Source organism: Hyperolius riggenbachi, chromosome 4 (genome assembly GCF_040937935.1).
Source record: "Hyperolius riggenbachi isolate aHypRig1 chromosome 4, aHypRig1.pri, whole genome shotgun sequence".
Lineage (NCBI taxonomy): Eukaryota > Metazoa > Chordata > Amphibia > Anura > Hyperoliidae > Hyperolius > Hyperolius riggenbachi.
In genome coordinates, this window is record NC_090649.1 from 82,037,452 (window position 1) to 82,055,268 (window position 17,817).

A 17,817-nucleotide genomic window follows, 5' to 3' on the forward strand; every position below is an offset into this window, starting at 1 on the left:
ACCAAAACTAGACCAATTGGAACCAGAACCTACCGAACCATGCCCGTCAGCACTACAAGCCTCAGTGTGACACCCATCAGAACCACGACTTCCAGAAAACAACCCCAAGAAACTCTCTGCGCGATACCCACCGCCTTCCAAGGACTGTCCAAAAACGCCAAAGCCTTTGCAATGCCCACCGGAACTGTCCCTACCAACACAAAACCCACCGTTGAACCAGTCCAAGGTACCAGGACAAGTTTCCTCAGAGATCTCCCAGAACACTTGGAAGCTCCAAAGAGATCCCCACAGGTCAGAACGCCCCTTAGGCTCACATGGAGAACTATCAAGAACCCCTATGGAACCCAGGGCAACTCCAGAGTCAGGGTCACAAGGACAAACATCAAGATCAGGGCTTTTAGGGACCAGAACCATCTCCGGGCATGCAGGCCAACCGGCAACATCAGAACATGTCTCCACTAGGGAAGCACGTGAGCACGCTAACACAGACACATCTGGGCAGTCTGGCATACGAAGCACATCTGGGCACACCGGCACAAGAGAAACCTCTGGGCATGTCAAGGAACTGCGAACCTCAAAGTCAGTCAAGACAGGACCGAAACCAGAACTGGGCAAAAAAAATTCATCATGACTAGACTTCATAGTTACTGGATTCTCACTAAAAACTGCAGGATCAGACTTAGATGTCGCTGATTCCAGCAGGGTTATTAACAAATCATGTTCAGGGGCATTTACAAGACAGGGCAAATCTTCTGATGTATGCACTGAACTAGACAGGGTTCCCATAGCTTCTTCTGGACTAGACAGAGACTCATCAAATACACTGGACTGGAGCTCATGAAGGGCTGCAAAACAAGTCAATATTGCAGCAATCCCCACTGAACTAGGCAAAACTGAGTAACTCACTGGACAGGAAGGGGGCTCTGGAACTTCTGCCACACCGGCCAGAGAACCAGAATTTTCCAGGATACAGGGCTGGGTTTCAGAAACACTCATTAACCCGGACTGAAATTCTGAGATTTCTATTATTTTTTCCAGCGAGTCAGAATTATCCATGTTACAGGGCAAGACTTTTGAAACATTCAGAGGACAGGGCTGGAGTTCCTCGGCTGTTACAACACTGGAGAGGGACTCAACAACATTGGTTAAATCAGACTGTGTACAGGGCAAGGTATCTAACACACTTGCTGACGAGGACAATATTTCAATGGCTTCTGCTTCGCTGGGCAGAAATTCATCAAGTTTTATTAGAGCAGACTGTCATTCCAAAACAGCTGCTAGACAAGTGAATATTACTGCAACACCAACTGAGGTAAGCAGTGCTTCAGCCTCCTCTGCTAAAGGGTTTAAAGTATCCAAAGTACTGGGTGAAGCATAAGACTCTGCGACCACAGCTTCACTGGACAGGATCACTGAACAGTCCATATTGCAGGGCAAAACCATGGAAGCACCTGCTGGACAGCATAATGATTCTGTGACCTGAGTTTCATTGGAGAGATCTACTGCACAATTCATGGTACAGGGCAAATTTATTGGAAAATTTTCTGAACAAGGTAATAATTCTGCGATTTCAGGTTCACATAGCAGATGCTCTGAGCTATTCACGAAACTAGAGCGAGGTGTAGAAACAGGAAGATCAAGACACAATGTTTGCGCATCTGAATCACCATTCATTTGTAAAATTGGAAAATTCAGATGCTGGGGTTCTGAGTTTACTAGACAGGATTGCTGGGACTCGGAAACTGATGTAGTGCATCTATTGGCATCTGCTGGATCAGACAGGAGTTGAACTTTATTAACACAGGTAATTTCTGCAGAAGTGTTTGCAGAGACAGGCAAGATTTTTCTGGTGTCTGTTTCACTAAACAAAGAGTCATGAGTACTGGCTAGGCTGGACTCGAAAGTCAGCAGGACCTCTGGGTCCTCTGCTGAGAAATTTGTGCAGGGCAAGATTAAGGAAGTATTAGTAATTTCTGTCTTACTGGGAAGTAACACTGAGTTATCCATGGTACAGGGTGGAATTACAGGAACTTCAATTTCACACAAAAGGAGCTCAGAATCACTCGCTGAATCAGCCAAAGGTGCTGAAGCAGGCGAGTCCTCAGGAACTGAGGAAGTGGAACAATCTCCACTTGACAGTGTGTCTTCCCTGGTATCAACTGATTGAATTGCATAAAAATCGTCCAGAATCATTCTCCACACATCGATCAATGGAGCCACAAAGTCATACCCACACACACCAGTTTTTATTAGGTTATAAGCAGACTTAATGCATGCATTCAATACTAATTCACTTTTTGCACTGTAAAACTGACAAAATGAACTTGCATCTTTCTTCCATTCATAGACCAGAGCTTCCATCTCTCCTTTCTCAAATGGAGGATCCCATGCATATTTAACAGCTGAGCATTCCGGCTGATCATAGTTTGCAAATGTGTTAGTGGCAGAAACATACATTGGGTTATTTAGCAGGTGATTGGCCGATTTCTTATTCCTAAGGATCTCCAATACCTGTAGCAAGTATTGAACTGTAGTGTATGCAAATTTCCCTTGCTGCACGAATAAATTGATCTGTTCAATACTCTGTAATATATCTTCATAATCATATTCAGATAATTCATTTAAACAAGAACCTTTATTTTCCCTGGCTAGCAATGAAAGTTCATTAGTAGTTTCATAGGTCCATTTGACTCCCCTGAATGGTGACTGAATTTCATTATCTGCTAATGGTGGAGTCTCGTTACAGATCTGATGCGCAGTCGCCAAGGGCAACGACTCCGCTGATTGTAACGCTTTTCTTTTGGAGCGTTTACGTTTGGCTTTAGACCCTGCTGCCTTAGCAGAAGAAAAGTTATCAGAACAATTATCTGCTTGCTGATTATTTTTGTAGGCAGTAGAAGGAGCAGCTGATTGACAAGCTGCCAGGAGCTTATCAAAAGGGCTAGGCAAATCGGTTTTGCGCAGCCAGTTATGGATCACAAACGCTAGAAATTCCAGTGGTCTTTCTTTTAAATTGGTATGATCCAAGACATCGTAGGCCCACTGAAACAATCTTCCCTTAAATAAAACATAAACTAGCTGGGGGGCCCACGTTGAAACAGGAGTAGCCTGGAGCTCAGGATTGGCCAGGAACCTGGCACATTCAGAAAAAAACTCATTTTCTGTTTCAGAATTGAGCTTCTCAAATTTCTTAAAGGAACAGGAACCAAAACAAACAGTGTCATTTTTGCTGGGAACCCCCCCCCACAATGGGGATTGGTAATGGGGCTATCATAATGTTAAGCTTGGGGGTGTAATCTCCACAGTCAGCATACAACACATAAGCTGACGTGAAGGAGGTACACACACCAGCACAAGGGATCAGGATATCCCCAGTTTAGTGGAGGAGAGGACTGACTCCAATAGGAGATTGTGGTGCACAGAGCCGGTGCAGATCTGAACAGCCACAAACACTTTCGTAATAACGTCTCAGCGCAAGGTAGCGCTGAGCGCATAAACCAGGACTGAGGAGATCAGGACAGGTAGACAGAATGAACGCTTGCTAGCTAGCGATTACTTAGCGACAGCAAGCGTCCAAAACCAGACAGACTGGAATGAGGCAGCCAATGCGTTGCGGCGATGGCGTGCCTCACAAAGACAGGACAGGAGAGACAGGAAATAGCAGGATCGAGATAGATGAACGTAACACAGATAAATATACAATAAGTATGTTTTCCTAGCGTATTACAATTACAGCTATCAATGAAACTATTCGTAACGTCTGACTAACATATGTATATATTGGCAATGAACCGATATATGACATAAGCAGGAACTCTGACTAAGACTGAAGTAATACAGGGAACAGGACTCAGAAGGATTCGCTATCTCTTCGCAGAGATGAACGCAATCCACAAACAGGACCAGGAACAGGATTCAGAAGGATTCGTTATCTCTTCGCAGAGATGAACGCAATCCACAAACAGGACCAGGAACAGGATAACTAGCTCAGCACGGGTGTTCACGATACGCGCAAACTACCAAAACGTGCTGGAAAACTGACTAGCTGAACACAGGAAATAAACAGTTCGTGTACGTATATATCAGCGACACTGATATATTAACGTAACACGAATACAAGGAAAATAACAAAATGCGCAAGTATGCGTATATATTGGCGATGAACCAATATATGACACAAGACAAGCAAGTAGCAACTTCTAGAACAAGAGCAGAACTAGGAGGACTCGCTGACCCCTTCGCAGGAGTCAGCGCAGTCCACACGGACCAGGAACGAGGTGGGGCACGAGCAGAGTAACAGATAGAGTCTGAAACTATGATAGCCCATGAGGCATTGCAGGAAGCAGTTCTTTATACTGAGGTCATCCAATGGGAGCAGACCTGCAGATTCCCACACAAGTGAATGGTAATTAATCACAGGCTGATAGCAGGAAAAGGCAGACAATGATATGCAGCCTGCAGGAAAGGGACCGCCCCTCCACTGCAGCAGACAATGTTTGTTTACACAAAAGCATATTAAACTGTCATAAACTTCAGAGCGACTGCAGATGGAATCAGCAACTAGTTTAAGTGCAAACCAAACTATGCAAGCAAATGCATGTAATGACATTAGAACTGCTTGGTTTGCAATACCAGTGCAGTCAGCAGTAAACGCTGCAGAAGCGATCATAACAGTGAGTGTCCTAGTACAGTTACAGTATATAACTATTCAGAAGGAAATAGAGTGTGTGTACACAGACAGTGAGTGCAAGCACACGCAGGAGCTAGCCTATGAACAGTGACAGTCAGTGAGTGTCCTAGTACAGTTACAGTATATAACTATTCAGAAGGAAATAGAGTGTGTGTACTACACAGACAGTGAGTGCAAGCACACGCAGGAGCTAGCCTATGAACAGTGACAGTCAGTGAGTGTCCTAGTACAGTTACAGTATATAACTATTCAGAAGGAAATAGAGTGTGTGTACTACACAGACAGTGAGTGCAAGCACACGCAGGAGCTAGCCTATGAATGAACAGTGACAGTCAGTGAGTGTCCTAGTACAGTTACAGTATATAACTATTCAGAAGGAAATAGAGTGTGTGTACACAGACAGTGAGTGCAAGCACACGCAGGAGCTAGCCTATGAACAGTGACAGTCAGTGAGTGTCCTAGTACAGTTACAGTATATAACTATTCAGAAGGAAATAGAGTGTGTGTACACAGACAGTGAGTGCAAGCACACGCAGGAGCTAGCCTATGAACAGTGACAGTCAGTGAGTGTCCTAGTACAGTTACAGTATATAACTATTCAGAAGGAAATAGAGTGTGTGTACACAGACAGTGAGTGCAAGCACACGCAGGAGCTAGCCTATGAACAGTGACAGTCAGTGAGTGTCCTAGTACAGTTACAGTATATAACTATTCAGAAGGAAATAGAGTGTGTGTACACAGACAGTGAGTGCAAGCACACGCAGGAGCTAGCCTATGAACAGTGACAGTCAGTGAGTGTCCTAGTACAGTTACAGTATATAACTATTCAGAAGGAAATAGAGTGTGTGTACACAGACAGTGAGTGCAAGCACACGCAGGAGCTAGCCTATGAACAGTGACAGTCAGTGAGTGTCCTAGTACAGTTACAGTATATAACTATTCAGAAGGAAATAGAGTGTGTGTACACAGACAGTGAGTGCAAGCACACGCAGGAGCTAGCCTATGAACAGTGACAGTCAGTGAGTGTCCTAGTACAGTTACAGTATATAACTACAATACAAAATACAATCACTAAGTAGTAGAGGACAGCAGAAATACTGTCTAATACTATCTAATACTGTCTAAATACTAATGAGAAATAAACTAACAGAGGACAGGAGGACAGCTGCCCACACAGGCAAGGCCCTGAGGCCTAAAGCTGTAAGCCTGCAGCAGCTGTCTGAGTCTCTCTCTATGTAACACAAAAGCTACTAACTAAAATACAATGTCTATCTAACTAACAACAATATAGGTGTGTATAGGAGGTGTATGTGAGCAAAAACGCTAGGTAAATGACCACAATAGAGCTCTTGCTAAGCCAAAGCACAAAGGAGCAACTCTCTCTCTATGCAAGTCTCAGGCAAGGACGGAGAAACGGAACATGGCGGCCGCTATTTATGGGGTAGGGGCTGGCCAGGGTCCCCCTCTGTGATTGGCTGCCGTCAGAGGGCCTGGGAGCCCTCTGATTGGCTCTAAGGACATCAATCTGGGCTATGACGCTATTCGAGCTCGGTATTCGAGCTCGAATAGCGCCGTTTGCTCGAATAGCTCGAATAGTGAATGGGCTATTCGCGTTTACTCGAATAGCCCATTCGAATAGCTGCAGCTATTCGGAGCTCGAATACCAAGCTCGAATAGCTGAAAAAGAGCTCGAATATTCGAGCTACTCGAATATTCGAGCTCTGCTGAGCACCACTGCTTTCAATCCCATAATTCTCTGGAACATATTTTTATTCAAATAGCAATGACTTGTAATGAGGTGTATGCCAAGGAGGAGTTTAGTTTTTATAAGTTATATTTAATAGTGTATGTTATAATTGAGATAGGGCTTTATCTCCTGTATTTGAATAAGACATGATGCTTACAATATCGATGATCCTAATAGGATGATTTTGAATTATATTATGTTTTATGTTTTATGCTGTACATTGTTTTAGAGTGGATGTCCCGCCTCATAGTGCCTTATCTGTTATTTCTTCAAAAGGCACGTCACTCGACCTGATGAAGCGGTGGTTATCGCGAAACGCGTTGTCCATTTAAAAGTGCCATATTAAAGTACTCTTTTTACAATACCCTGAGTGAACACTTTATAAGGTAGGATCCGTCCATACCTTTTGTTTGTTGTTTCTATCAGGTATATGCCCCTATAGGGGTTTCTTTAACACAGTGGTATACTAACTATTTTATAAGTACCCCATGGGCGCCTCCTACCTCTTTTCATTGTTTACTCCCTCCAGCTTGAGGGTCAACACCCAGGCAGGTGTTTCTTTCCTAAGGAGTTGCGACCAATAAAGCAAAACCACAAGACCGAGTGGGGACGGTACTTCCCCACATGCGAGTTTTTTTGGTTGCGTTGTGCAACCCGGCTTTGTGAGTATATCTGAATATTTTTTTATACTTACCTTTTTAATCTGCGATAATACACCAGATCGGGCTCCCGGTGTCCTCCCACTCCTTTTTTCTATTTCTTTAGTATCCAGTGTTTATTGCTGATACTTCCTTCCTTCAGAAGGGGGTTTGCAATGGCCCAGAAACACTGGAAATAATGATGCTGAATCAATGTAGTTTTACTATACCTTTGAGATGAGTCACAAGTCAAGTGACGAAACATGTTGGTCGTAGTCTTGATGGAGAAGTGGGAAGTTTGAGACTGGAGTGTACGAGAGAGAAGAAGCGTGGTTTCTAGCATGCTTGCTTGGGAGGCAACGGGGGAAAGCCCACTGAACTCTATGTACATTAACCTAGACCAAATTTATGAGTGAACTTTTATAATAAATTGACATTGTTTTTACTGGATTAGTGTTTATCTCATGAGGTCACTGATCCATCCATCCAATTATTTGCTATTTGCTGCAGAGCTACCATGGATGCTGGCAAGAACCTGAGCAAGTAAGTGGAGGTGCCCAACCAAGGCGTAACGATTCTACAGTGCCCAGAACCAGTACTGACCAATCTAACAGTGGTCAATACTATCAGGTGAGTCCTTTCTCCAATGGGTACCCCGGTGGTGGATACCTGATGTGAAGTGTATATTGCTATTGCGTAATGGAGAAGGGTGATAAATAATTGAATGTATTTGATCTAACTGCATAAGGTCTACCGAGACTGAGACGGTGCATGCAAAAGAGACTCTTTGTGTGGTCCTTTTACCATATATGAACTATATTGCAGATCGTTTGTGACAATTATAGTTTTCATGCTAACATCTAGTCAGTGGGGGACATTGATTAGAGTGCTTTCTGGAATACCTTCTTCATTGCATAATGGGGGATATTAACCAGTTCACAGCATCTACATCCCATATGGGAAGGCAAATACTGCAGTGTGGGAAGGTCTCTCTTCCCTTGCAAAATGTGAGGGATTTAGTAGGATTTGAAGTGAATGAGAAGCAAATTCTGGTGGTGGTTTTTCTTGGCCTCTGGGGGCAACTTCAGCAGTGGTATGCAAGCAACAGCTGGCTTCAAGCGCTGTTTATAGTGAGCACCCACATTACATTAAACTGCTGCGCTGTGTAATAGGTAGGGATGGCCCAGCCTTGGAGAACTCATGGAGAAGCACGTGATCAGTTTGATCAGCTGATAGATTTGTAAGCCTCTGATTTGCTGTGATGACTTCCTGGTTTAACACATGATCATGACCAGCAAATCAGAGTGTTACAAATCTTTCAGCTGATCAAACTGATCACATGCCTCTCCATGAGTTCTCCAAGGCTGGGCCATCCCTAGTTTGGCACTTTATAAATACAGTAACTAAAATAAATAAATAAATAAAATAAATAAACTATGACTGTTGACAGCTTGGCACAAGGTTGACTTGTTCAGGTTGTTACCAGAACTGTATTTTTTTTACATACATATATATATATATATATACTAGCTGATTGCCCGGCGTTGCCCGGGTATGTATTTGGCTAGTGTTGGCTCCGCCCACTTTTTCTAACCCTAACACACAATTACTCAATGACCAAGTTTGTGAGCTTTGCGGTCTTTGGAAACAATAATTTGCATTGAAATGAAAAAAATCTGATTGGCTGTTTGTGGCTCCACCCCTTTTCTGAATTTGAACCCCAGTCAAACCAATGACCAACTGTAGCAGGTTTGAGGCCTGTGCCATTAACAGTGCAAGAATGGCAGCAATTAAATATTCCCCTTGAGAAGCAATAGGTGAAGTTTGATTCACTTTTGTAGGCTCCACCCACTTTTCTGAATATTTAACCCAGTCACCCAGTGACCAACTGTGCAAAGTTTGAGAACCCTACCATTAACAGTGTAAGTATGGCTGCAGTTTACATTTTCCCAGTGAAATTTGCATTTGTCTCCACCCACTAATGACGTGGAACTGCCTGTGTATGTATTTGACCGGTTTTGGCTCCGCCCACTTTTTCTAACCCTAATGCACGAACACTCAATGACCAAGTTTGTGAACTTCGGGGTCTTTGGCATCAATAATTTGTATATTCCCATAGAAATTAAACAAATCAGATTGGCTGTCTGTGGCTGCACTCCTCTCCAACATTTGAACCCCAGTCACCCAATGACCAACTATAGCAGGTTTGAGGCATCTGCTACAGCCCCGTTTCTATGGGTGTGTGATACGTGCAATCGCCCGGGGTGCTTTATTGTGCGGCAGGAGGGGGGGCGCCGGAGCGGGGGAACGGACATAATAGTTATAACTCACCTTCTTCATCCGTTCCCCGCAGTTTCAATATCTTTCCTCTCCCGGCGTCCGTCGCCTGGTAACAGCGCCCCCTGTGATGACATACCGCATGTCATCACAGGAAGCACTGTGACTAATGAGATAGATGCCGGGAAAGGAAGGACATTGAAGCAGCGCGGGTTCGGCGGAAGCAGGTGAGTTATTACTATTATGTTCGCTCCCCCCGCTCCTGCGCCCAACTCATACCGCCCATACCAACTAACCTAAACTGTGGGAACCTACCTAACTAACCTAAACTGCAGGAACCTACCTATTTATCCTACACTGCAGGAACCTACCTACCTAACTAACCTATACTGCGGGAACCTACCTAACTAACCTATACTGCGGGAACCTACCTAACTAACCTATACTGCGGGAACCTACCTAACTAACCTATACTGCAGGAACCTACCTAACTAACCTATACTGCGGGAACCTACCTAGCCAAGCTATACTGTAGGAACCTACCTAACTATCCTATACTGCGGGAACCTACCTAACTAACCTATACTGCGGGAACCTACCTAACTAACCTATACTGCGGGAACCTACCTAACTAACCTATACTGCGAGAACCTACCTAGCCAAGCTATACTGTGGGAACCTACCTAACTATCCTATACTGCGGGAACTTACCTAACTAACCTATACTGCGGGAACCTACCTAACTAACCTATACTGCGGGAACCTACCTAGCCAAGCTATACTGCGGGAACCTACCTAACTATCCTAAACTGCAGGAACCTACCTATCTAACCCATACTGGGGGGACCTACCTATCTAACCTATACTGGGGGAACCTACCTATTGAACCTATACTGGGGGAACCTACCGATCTAACCCATACTGGGGGAACCTACCTATCGAACCTATACTGCGGGAACCTACCTATCTAACCTATACTGCGGGCACCTACCTATCTAAACTATACTGGGGGCACCTACCTATCTAACCCACACTGGTGGCAACTATACGGGCTACCCTATACTGGAGGCACCAACGTAGATAACCTATAAAGCAGGCACCTACCTATCTAACCTACACTGGGGGCAACTATGCAGGCTACCCTATACTGGAGGCACCTACGTAGCTAACCTGTTCAACCTGTACTGCGGGCACCTATGCCTGGCTCCATGGGGGTGGGGTGGGGGGCGATTTTTACACCCTCGCCCTGGGTGAAATTTAGCCTAGAAACTGCTCTGATCTGCTAATACCAGTGTAAAAATGGCAGCAATTTAAATATTCCTTTTGAAAATCAACAGGTGAATTTTGACTATTTTGGCTATTTTGGCTATTATAGGCTCCACCCACTTCCCTGAATATTAATCTCAGTCACCCAGTGACCATCTTGGCAAAGTTTAAGATCCCTGCCATTAACAGTGAAGAAGGGCTGCAGTTTACATTTTCCCATTGAAATTTGTTTTTGGCTCCGCCCACTTTTTGTAAACTGGACACACAGTCACTCAATGACCATGTTTGTGAGCTTTGGGTCCTTGGCATCAATAATTTGTATTTTCCCAGTGAAATGAAACATCTGATTGGCTGTTTGTGGCTCTATCACAGGCATGGGCAAACTTGGCCCTCCAGCTGTTAAGGAACTACAAATCCCACAATGCATTTGCCTTTATGAGTCATGACTGTGGCTGTCAGACTCCTGCAATGCATTGTGGGACTTGTAGTTCCTCAACAGCTGGAGGGCCAAGTTTGCCCATGCCTCCTCTATCCCCTTTTCTGAATTTGAACCCCAGTGACCCAATGATCAACTGTACCAGGTTTGAGGCTTGTGCCATTAACAGTGCAAGAATGGCAGCAATTTTAATATTCCCTTTGAAAATCAACAGGTGAATTTTGATTGTTTTTTTAGGCTCCACCCACTTTTCTGTATAATAATCTGTGCCATTAACAGTGCAAGAATGGCAGCAATGTAAATATTCCCCTTGAAAATCAAAAGATGAATTTTGATTGACTGCTGTACACTCCACCCACTTTCCTAAATATTAATCCTAGTCACCCAGTGGCCAACTGTGTCAAGTTTGAGAACCCTGCCAATAACAGAATGGCTGAAATCAATCTAACAAATCTGATTGGCTGTTTGTGGCTCCACCGCCTTTAGTGAATTTGGTCCCCAGTCACCCAATTACTGACTGTATCAGGTTTGAGGCCTCTGCCATTAACAGTGTAAGAATGGTAGCAATGTAAATATTCCCCATGAAAATCAATAGCTGAATTTTGATTGGCTGTTGTAGGCTCCACCCACATTTCTGAATAATAATCCCAGGCACCCAGTGGCCAATTGTATCAAGTTTGGGAACCCTGCCATGTAAAAAATTAAGTTTCTGGCACCGCCCACTTTTTGTAACCTTGACATATAGTCACTCAATTACCAAGTTTATCAGCTTTGGGATCCTTGGTATCAATACTTTGTATATCTGATTGGCTGTTTGTGGCTCCGCCCCTTTCTGAATTTGAACCCCAGTCACCCAGTGCCCAGCTGTACCAGGTTTGAGGCATCTGCTATTAACAGTATAAGAATGGTTGCAGTTTAAATATTCCCTTTGACAATCAAAAGTTGAATTTTGATTGGCTGTTGTAGGCTCTACCCACTTCCCAAAATCTTAATCACATTCACTCAATGACCAACTGTGCAAAGTTTGACAACCCTGCCATTAACAGTGTAAGAATGGCTGCAGTTTATATTTTCCCAGTAAAATGTGTTTTTGGCTCCACCCACTTTGTGTAACCTTGTCACACAGTCACTCAATGACCAATTTTGTGAGCTTTCAGGTTCCTGGCATCAAAATTGTGTGAATGGAAGCAGTTTATCCAGCAAAGAAATCTGATTGGCTGTTTGTGGCCCCGCCCCTTTAGTGAATTTGGACCCCAGTCACCTAATGACTGACTGCAGCAAGTCTGAAGCCTCTGCCATAAACAGTGTAAGAATGGCAGCAGTTTAAATATTCCCCTTTAAACGCAATAGGTGAATTTTGATTGGCTGTTGTAGGCTCCACCCACTTTCCAAAATCTTAATCTTATTCACCCAGTGGCGAAGTGTGGCAAGTTTGAGAACCCTGCGATTAACAGTGTAAGAATGGCTGCATTTTTTCCCATTTAAAAGGAATGGCTGAATTTTGATTGGCTGTTTTATGCTCCACCCGCTTTTCCTGGATTTGTAACCTCGGTCACCAAGTGACCAACTGTGCCAAGTGTGGGGACTCTGGCTTGATTACTGGGAGAATGGCAGCCTTTTACATTTTTTCCATTGACTTGAATGGGTGGAATCTGATTTGCTGTTTGTAGCTCCGCCCAGGTGGGCAGGGGGGCCGCGAGACCCCCAGAACCTATCATCCCAGGTAGTAAGGAACCTGTATACCAAGTTTCGTTCAAATCGGTCAAGGGGTTTTCGAGTGATCGCGGCACATACACACACACACACACATACACACACACACACACACACACACACACACACACACACACACACACACACACATACATCCGATTTTATATATATAGATATATATATATATATATATATTTGCACATAACGTAAGTTAATTAGCCTCCATCCTAAAAAATTGACCCTAGACTACGATGTACATACGACTATTAGATTGTGATCCCCTCTGAGGCACAGTTAGTAACTGTGTACTTTGAAAATCTCTGCGGATGTTATTACTATAAAAATACAAAATAAAAATAATAATAATGACTGACAGCACACAGCAGTGTACCTTGAATCTTCAGCAATAGCTGGTGATAAATAGCCAAAAAAACTGTTCTCCAACCCCCGGCCAACAATCCCTCTCAAAATAATATTGCAGCATCAAAATCCTTAGTGCGGAGATCACCGAAAGCCCATGACTACCTCACCCAACTGTTGCACAGGACAGAAGGAATACAGAGCGAAATGCACCCTGAATGTATTCGAAAGTTTACCCTTAATAATTCCCCCTCATTTGTGTCTATTCACAAGTTTTAATTTGACCCCTCCCCCGACCCCCGTGTCACATGACTGCCTATGGCATATAAGCAGGTAAGCCCATTTGACAGCACAGGCTATAAACAATATGTCTGCTCCCATGAATCAGGAAGTAGAAACTGTGCAAAATGTATAAGATTGGTATCAGCTGTAACAAATACATACACAGTTTTTAGTTTAAAGGTTATTATGCTGTTGTGTATCTTTTAGAGCAGAGAGGAGTTCTGAGTTCAGGTCCACTTTAACTACTGCATTTCCGAGGTGGGTGGGGGACAGGAGGCCCCATAATGGCTTGAATGGGAACACCTTGGTGCTGGATGCAAGTGCTTTTCATCACGCATCCCACTCTATGCACTGATGTTGCTCATTGTGTCACCCCATCTGTGCGTTTGCTTCACCAAGGAAGGGTGACAAGCATAAGTGACTAGAAACATTCAATAGTAAACAAAATCTGATCATTGTACAAGATGTGTAATTTGGGTGTGGCAGGGAATGCATTACTGGGCAGAGTTTAAACATCTTATTTTTGTTTTGCGCTTGTAGGCTGCTGATGTGCATCTGGTCCTGTCAACATTATATGAAGAGCGGAAAATGAATGCATAAACACTACTAACAAAACATGATCTATTTATCTATTCACCTTATGTAAGATCACAATTTAAAAAAAAACAAAAACATGATTGGTTTAAATTAATCATTACGTCCTGGCTCTGAATGACTTCAGGCTATTCCAAGAGAATAATACCAAAAATTGAGAGAGAGCTAATGCAGTCATTGTTTTCTACCCAGCTATGCTAATGATTCACTTTTCTGTCTCCGATGAAAGCTCGGTTCTGCGTAACATAAACTGGCCCGTGTTTTTGAAAAACCTCCAGAAATTGTGTATCCCGTCTAATGATGATACGTTTCGTAACTGCTGTTTTGTGTTATTTTGTCCTCTTATCAGGCTTAATTTTGACACGTCGAACGGGGCTAAGGAGAGTGATTAATGACCCCTAGCTCGCATTAATTCTCATTTTTAATGCACGTTGTCAGGTTCGTACTGTCATTTCATGCCTTTCGCTAAAGAAAAAAGAAAAAAAAATCATAACCACTACCTAATTGAAATCTATAGCTGGAGCAGAGCATATTAGTAAAATGGTATTTTTTAAGGAATGCCCAAAAAATATTTAAAACATATCTGATTTGGCTTGTTTAGAAGTCTTTCCATTTGTAATGTGTATTTTTATGGGCAAACATATTTTCAGCTTTTTTTGGATGGCTTCGCTATTCTGCGTTCCTTCTCATGATTCCCCCAGTACCATGTTCTTTTCCAAATACTTATGTATTGAGTAGTTTTTTTTTCTTTCTTTTTTTTTTTTTAGGGCTGACTTGTAAAATGAATGTCTTGGCCATTTGGAACCATATTGGGATACTCGAGCCAAAAGATATCATTATGGACAAGGTTTCGGCTTAAATTAAATCTCTAATCGCTAAATAGGTTGAGGAGGGCTTGTACGAAGAAGGGGGCTTACGCACCCATAAAAACTAAGTTGGGCGAACTGGGTGTAACTCCAAAATCCGAGATGCCGATGTGTCTGGAAGCCTCGGAAAATGGGCTCCTTTTTTTTACGCACGTTTTTTGCCAAGAAGCTGCTAAGTAGGAAAGCTTATTCACAGCCGGTGAAAATTGATTGTTTACATTGTGTTTAACTTTCAGTTTAAAAGGAGAAATGTTTAATCTTCCTATTCTTTTTCACTTCATACATTTTAACTGCTTGAAAGCATCCAGGAAAAATAATCAAGACTCAATAAAGAAAAATGAAATCTCCATTAAAAATAATAATAAAAAAAAAGATTTGTAAGCTTTTTCATGGTGCGGGTGTGTTTAATGCCGGTGTAAAGGATTTTTGGGGAAATTTTTGTGTGTGCATGGTTTTTTACTTGTGATGAAGATCTTACATTTTTCCAAAAATTCATTTAGCTGAAGTTAGTATTCCAGTTTATACGGAAAAGGTAGTATTTTTTTTTCATTGATATAGTTTAGTTTAATTTCACTATGTTTAGCTCTAAAAAACATAGGAACTTGGAAATATTATTGTTAAACTTTATTTATTAAGTGCAAACATTTTACGCAGTGCTGCACAACAGATAGGGGAGACATTAAAAACACTGAACAATATTACACAGGGACATTATAGCTTTTAGCAATGGTACAGAAATTGGTGATGTAACAATAACATTTTTATAGCGCTTTTGTCCCATAGTGTTCAATAAATATATAATAAACGATGGTGCACAGATTGCAATGTAGGGATAAATATAGCAAATGAGTCACTGAGTCCATGGGCTTGATTCACAAAGTGGTGTTAACCTACTTAGCACCTTTGAGCGTGATAACCAGGGTGCTAAGTAGACTCTGCGTGTGCACAGCGCGGTGCGCGCGCAACGTCGCATCGCGGTGCGACGATAATGGGGCACTCAATGCGCCTATAAGGTCGCATGGGATGCGACCTTAACAGCACACCATGCACTGTTAAGGTCACATCCAATGCGACCTTATAGGTGCATAGGGTGCCCGTTATCGTTGCACCGCAATGCGACGTTGCGTGCGCATCGCGCTGTGCACGTGCAGGGTTTTACCCGCCGGACTTTGTGCATGAGTGTAGGACATCACGCCTATACTAAGTTTAGGTGTGATGCAGGGCTTTTCACAAGCGTGCTAATACTTAGCACTGCTTTGTGAATCAAGCCCCATATGTTGGTGGAGAAGAGTGCTCAGGGAGGAGGGCCCTGCCAAACAGTGATGAAAGAAAATGCTGATATTCTTTTCTAAATAATTTTCACGAAAAAAAAAATCGACTTTTGAGTGAAAACACCATCAACAATTTTTTTTTGTAATAAGTTTGTTTTTCTCATTTTTATTGCAATTTTTTTGCACTAAAATGAACGATTTCCACGCTTTCCAATAAATTGGGTAAAATTAACATATTTTTGCATTTTTTGCAAATTTTCCATATTGCAAAAATACAATGAGCTTGATTTACTAAGACAAATAGCATGCCTTAGTTAACACGCCTTATCCAAGTTAACATGCCTTATCAGAGATAACATGCCTTATCAGCGTTAACACACCTTATCAAAGTTAACATGCCTTATCAGAGTAGCATAGAGAGCGCTAAGAATTTATGCCTGCTAATTGGCAATGACAAGAGCTCCACTCGTCCTGCCCTGAGCTCCTGCGGGTCCAATCACTTTAAAGGACATTATCCTCACACTTTGACTGGCCCAATAGGCTGCCTGTCAATTGACAGGAAACTTCACAGGCAGCCTATTGGGCCAATCAAAGTGCAGGGATGCTATTCAAAGTGCAAGGTTAAGGCGTGTTAACTTTGATAAGGCGTGTTACCTCTAATAAGGCTTGTTAACTCGGATAAGGCATGCTATTTGTCTTAGTAAATCAAGCCCAATGTATTTTTGCGAATATTTTCTCTAAATTGAAAATAGCATTTTTCGATGCGAAAATTTGCAAGCAACACTGTTGCCAAATAGGCTTAAATTCTAAGTGGTGGGGGAGAGGGACTCATAAGGGGGGAATGGGGTGTATGTCCAAGGGAGGGGATTGGAATTATGAAGATGAGTAAACAATGGGTAAACGAGTTAACAATGGTGAACACATGGATCTTTAAGGGCCCCTTCTCTCTACAAAGTAGCAAAACGGTAGTGCTTAGTGCTATCGTTTTGCATGGGTGATTTTAGCACGAGTAGCGCGGTAAAACCACTATACAGTCCTGACGATCGAGATCAGCACTTGTTTAAGCACTGCCCCGCGATCTCTCAAGAATCACAGTAAATTGCTGCAGGTTACACATTTTGCGATTCCCATTAATTGCAGCAGTGAGATCACTGCCATTAGGTTTCTGCTGTGCTAGCGCTTCGGCAATTACCCTCTGACACGGGAAACCTGGGTTCAAATCTCAGCTCTTCCTGTTCAGTAAAAAATGGGTAAACGATGGTGAACACTATTGTTTACCAATTGTACCTATTCAGTAAGGAGTCATTGGCCAAGACTCCATAACACTGCTACTGCCTACTGAGTGTACCCTAGTGGCTGCAGCTCTGGTGCTTTGAGTGACGAATGATGTTAGAGTCCTCCTTTTTGGTCTTGTACTGAGTCCCATCTGTGGACTATTGCCTCCAACTCACTGCATTGAGAGTTAACACACCCTATGTACACGCATAACTCGGCATTGAGAGATCGGAGGGCAAGAGAGTCCTGGCCAATAGGCCTTAAAGGGAACCTTAACAGTGGTAAAAAAAGAAGTTTCACTTACCTGGGGCTTTCCCAATCCTCCTGCAGCCGTCCTGTGCCCGCGCAGCTCCTCCAGTGTCCTCCGGTCCCCCGCCGTGGCTTAGTTTCGTTTTCGGCCGA

General features: G+C 43.0%; 1 long non-coding RNA gene across 2 annotated transcripts in view; it reads left to right on the forward strand.

Annotated features, from left to right (window-relative positions):
* LOC137570397 (uncharacterized) overlaps window positions 1–17,817 on the forward strand; it is a 74,744-nt gene that overhangs the window by 13,259 nt on the left and 43,668 nt on the right. The window contains exons 2-3 of one of the 2 annotated variants that reach the window (XR_011031018.1): window positions 7,586–7,705; window positions 14,771–15,186. This is a non-coding gene — a long non-coding RNA (uncharacterized lncRNA). Of the gene's footprint in view, window positions 1–7,585; window positions 7,706–14,770; window positions 15,187–17,817 lie in introns of those variants that run through there. The other variant, XR_011031019.1, reaches the window with a different exon arrangement.